Below are 5416 nucleotides of genomic sequence, written 5' to 3' on the forward strand. Positions count from 1 at the left end.
ATTAAGTGTCACCATAGGTTCTGTAGAACCGAAGGATTTTAATTATATGCCTGTTTTTGAAGCCTTTCAGATGCAGGACATTATCAAGGCATCTGGTTATGACTATAGCAATTGCCTTTGACAGCGTGCATAATTTTGTTTATCGTGGTTGTCATCTCACAATTGTGTTTTGAGAAATTCAAAGCAGTTTCAAAAGGACAAAGTTAAGACGTGATTTGCTTGCTCCAGTTATTCGAAGAAACAAACTGCAATTGATTACAGCAGGTTTCCAAGACACACGCTTTTGGTTTTTGCTTGTATCCTGTAAATGAAGTGCTCTTACTCTTGTTCACATAAAAATTTGAACAGCAAGATTTGCAAGAATTGTCAGAGACTCACCAGGCTACAAACTACATGATGAAATGATTTTTCTACCTTATTCTCTGCATTTTTGTGTTACGTTTCTTTGAAGGCTTTGGGGTATAAATTGGATGCTTGCATTTGGTTGGGTGGAAGAAATACAAAATATACTATTCCATAGTGGACAGACTGCATCCAATCTTTCTCAATTTCAGTCTGACTGGCAAGTAGGTTCGTTATTGCCAAATACAGGCATTAAACCAATGATGAGGGTCCTAATATCTGTTAGAATTAGATCAGAATTAGAATTTGCTTTTTTTTAGATTAGATTACTTACAGAGTGGAAACAGGCCCTTCGGCCCAACAAGTCCACACTGACCTGCCGAAGCGCAAACCACCCAGACTCGTTACCCTACATTTACCCCTTCACCTAACACTATGGGCAATTTAGCATGGCCAATTCACCTAACCTGCACATTTTTGGACTGTGGGAGGAAACAAGAGCAAACCCATGCAGACACAGGAGAATGTGCAAACTCCAAACAGTCAGTCGCCTGAGGCAGGAATTGAACCCAGGTCTCTGGAGCTCTGAGGCAGCAGTGCTAACCACTGTGCCACCGTGCCGCCCAGCTGCATCACATGTGTGCAGTGAAAAGTTTACAAGTCACCACTGACAGCACCATTTTAGGTAAAAAGGTATCGAGGTACAAACCCTTAAGTACAAATTCTTAGGAAAAGTAAAATGATAATGAAATAGAAAGTCCAGCATTACAGATCTTCAGACCATCTTATGTCCAAAAGAACAAAATCAGGAATAAATTTGAAAAATAAAAAACATAAAGTTCAGAATAACAGTCCCTCCAACCCAGTGTCACCAGCACTTAATGTCTCAACCGCATCAGGCCTTGGCTCCAGTCCATACTGACCCTAGCCTCCAAGACCAAGCCAGACTTCACCTTGAGGCTTTTGAAGCTGGGAGTGCTGAGAGTCGCTTTGGATTCGCTGGATTCCGGGCTGAGGCTGGGAGACCGTGCTGGCTTCACCTCAAGGTTCTCAAGTCCAGGAGTCCATGCTGAGGCCAGGAGTCTGTGACAACTTCACTCAAGGTTCGTGAATGGAAAGTGAGAAGAACAAAAATGTGCAGTTAATAGCAAGATCCTTAACAGCATTGAAGTACAGAAGGATTTTGTAGCTCCCTGAAAGTGGACACACAAGTAGATAGGTGGGAAAGAAGGTATACAGCATGCTTGTATTTATTGATTTGGGCATTGAGTAAAAGAATCAGGAAATGATGTTGCAGCTTTATAAAACTTTGGTTAGGCCGCACTTAGAATATTGGTTGCCACATTGCAGGAAGAATGTAGAGGCTTTGGAAAGGATGCAGAAGAGGTTTACTAAGATGCTGCCTGAATTAGAGAGTATGAGCTGTAAGGAGAGGCTGGACAAACTAAGGTTGTTTTTTCTAGAGCAGCAAAGGCTGAGGGAAAACCTGAGCACCCAGAGGAAACCCACGCAGGCACGGGAGAATGTGCAAACTCCACACAGTCGCCTGAGGCGGGAAATGATAGGAATGTTTCCTCCCACAGTCCAAAAATGTGCAGGTAAAGTGAATTGGCCACGCTAAATTGCCCGTAGTGTTAGGTCCTCTGCTGTTTGTGATTTCTAAAATGACTTGAATAAAAATGTAGGTGGGTGGGTTAGTAAATTTGCAGACGACACAAAGATTGGTGGAGATGTTGATATTGTAGAAGGTTTTCACAGGATACAAGTGGATATAGATCAGTTACATGCACGTTTGAAAAAATAAAAGATAGAGTTTAATCTGGGCAAGTGTGAGGTGTTGCATTTTGGGACCTCAAATATTAAGGGAAAATGTGATAAAAAAAGCCCTAGGGCTTAGGCCAGTTGCTACTTGCTGTCATTAGGATATGATTTGTATGTCTTTGCTGTTACAACTAGATTCAATCACTTTTTTGATACATAGATGCATTAGAAATCAGTGATTAATTGATAAGCATATAGAACATAGAACATAGAACAATACAGTACAGGAACAGGCTCTTCAGCCCAGTATGTTGTGCCAATCATGACACCAAATTAAAATAATCACTTCTGCCTGTCCATGGTCTGTTCCTTGCTTATTTATGTGCTTATCTAAAAGTCCCTTAAAACCTGATAGAAATTTATAAATTATGATAGTAATGATAGGGTTGACAGTCAGAATCATTTCCCAGAGGTGAAATGTTTAATATTAGTGGTCAGAGGGGGATGTTCAAAGGATAGGTGAGGGGCAAGTCTTATCTTTGCACAGAGAATTGTAGGTGCCTGGAGAACTGGTGGAGGTGGATATGATAGCAAATTTTCAAAGGTCTAGCAAGGTTAATACATGGAAACTATATTGTCATTGGTTCTGTTGCTAATGGGCATATTACCTACATGAACTGTAAGGGCTCATAGTTATCAATGTTCAGCTTGTCTGTCACAATTTATACTAGATCATACAGGTCAATGACAGATTCTCATGTAGCACTCATTACCTCTTTATAGAAATCTCTGTTATCATCTTTATGTGGTGAGATTCAGTGAGCGAAATGTTGCTTCACGAGTCACCAATATACTCACTGTCATCTGGCTCATGCTCCCTGCATACCATGGGAGAGAAGGGAAGGTGAGGGAAAGGTTGATTTGAAGGGCAGGCTGGAAGAAGCACCTAGACCTTAACAGTTGAGTCTCTCGATCTTAAAAGGAGGATCAGTAATAGAAATGCAGTCTACTTCCCATTCCCACCTGAAGACAATGATCAGCCAAGCTTCCAAACCAGGTCCTGATCCTTGCCACCACATCATGATTAGTGAAGCACAGAATCTTGTTTCTTCAATCAATACCATATGTTTTGAACCATGTGTAATAAATGCGTACTAAATCCTTGCTGCTTAGGAAAAGACATTTACAGTAAAGATAAAGTCACCACAGACCGAGCAGACCATAGATCGCACATTCAATTAGACAGAGATGACTGGTCTTGTGTTAATCTAAAGATCACTACAGCTCAGGTATAGGATGAGGTTGATAACATAGGACCTTCATGGTAATTTCAGCCAGAAAAGAATTGAGCCCATGTTATTGGCATCACTCTGCACTGCAAGCCAACCATCGAACCAACTGAGCCAAGCAACCAATGCAGATCAAAATGCACACAATTATAGATCAATACCACGATTACAGAGGGTAACAGCAAGTTCCAGGTGATGAAAGCCAGAAAGGCAAATGGGATTCCAAATTGAACACAAAGATGTGTGGAATTTAAAACAGAGCAGTGATCTTGGGTATATACATGGAGTTGTTTGAGCTACAAACAGAATATTGCATGCAGATCTGGGTAGCTCATTATAGCAAAGAATCTGAGTGATGGAAAGAATCTGAGTGATGGATAGAGTTCAGCAAAAATTGATACTAGAAATGAAGTGCTATAGTCTAGAAATGAAGACTACTTTGGTCAATGGGAGGTGATGCTGGGGTACAGGGGTAGGATGGGGGTTTGGGTCTAGGTGGATGCTCTTCAAAGAGTCAATACAGACTCATTGGGTGAATAACCTCTTTCTTCATTGCAGGATTCTATGATTCAATGAAAATTCTCAAATGATTTGAGTGATCAGAAAAGTGATGGTCAATCCATACAAATCATCAGTTATACTTCATTTGTAATATTAAGGCCAGTTTTGCGCAGATTAGAGTGGTGCTGGAAAAGCACAGCAAGTCAGGCAGCATCTGAGGATCAGGAAAATCAATGTTTTGGGCAAAAGCTCTCATATTGACTCTAATCTCCAGTATCTGCAGTACCCACTGCAGTACCCACTGCAGTAACCACTTCTGCCCAATTTTGTGCAGCCTATTCAAGGCAGAAAGTAAAAGATCCCGTATGGTTAGCAAATTCAGTGAACTGGAAAGGGGGCAAGGGTTAAATGTCCATCTTCTGTGTTTCAAGAAATATTATTTAACCATTTAACTGGTTAGACACAAATGAAAAATGTGTACCTGTACTTTGCATACAGGTACACAAATGTTCGGCACAACATCGTGGGCCGAAGGGCCTGTTCTGTGCTGTATTGTTCTATGTTCTATGTTCTATGTTCTATGATTTTGCACAGAATTGCTACTTGAGAATAGGAGTATTAGGACATGGAGGTAAAACTGGACATAGTGCAAATATAAAGATGGGAGTATCTCACCAGACATCTGTTATATGGTCCAGAGGACTGAATAGCAATGTAGCGGAGGTGGGGACTGCAGATGCTGGAGAGTCAAGATTAGAGTGGTGCTGGAAAAGCACAGCAGGTCAGGCAGCATACAAGGAGCAGGAAAATTGATGTTTCGGGCAAAAGCCCTTCATCAGAAATCAGTGAGGTTTCTTCATAGTTGACAATGATTTATCAATTAAAAGGAATTAAAGCTTGTCAACTGCCTTAGTAACACCACAGTTTACTACACTAATGTTCAGTTTCCTGTGTTACTAAACTTGTTGTTGTTCAGTACCAAAAAGCATCGAAGAGCACCATCCACTGGCATCAGAAGCACTCACCCCTTACCCACAAATATTGGCATCTGATACTTGCCAATCACTTATGGCTATCATTGCACCTCTCCAATATATTTGTTGTTGTTTAGCAAATACAGACTTGCTTTGTAGGAAGCACCACCAACTAACATTGAAAGACCTGCGGCAGTGGCACTTTGCATACAGGTACAGGCAGCCAGCTCATGGACTAGACAAAGCTAGTGCTCAGTGCTTGCTGAATAAGCACATACTGGCAATCTCACAGCACCCATGCCTTGCCTTACCTTGCCTTGCCATGGTATGCTGTGACATTGTGTATATTGTGTACATGCTGTATTATGTTGAGACTCAGATTGTCTGAAAAGCTGTCAGTACCATGATATTGACATGCTCTTTAGCTCAGACATGCAACCAGGCTTGCAGCCCAGACTTAGTCAAGGGGTTTAGTAATTCATATACTTGGGCTGCTAACAGTCGGAGATAAGTCTGACCACAGTCCAGGGAGAGTTGGTCAGACGTCTG

The sequence above is a fragment of the Chiloscyllium plagiosum genome, unplaced genomic scaffold, assembly GCF_037043375.1.
Source record: "Chiloscyllium plagiosum isolate Xiang-an unplaced genomic scaffold, Cpla_swu_hap1 HiC_scaffold_16, whole genome shotgun sequence".
Classification (NCBI taxonomy): domain Eukaryota; kingdom Metazoa; phylum Chordata; class Chondrichthyes; order Orectolobiformes; family Hemiscylliidae; genus Chiloscyllium; species Chiloscyllium plagiosum.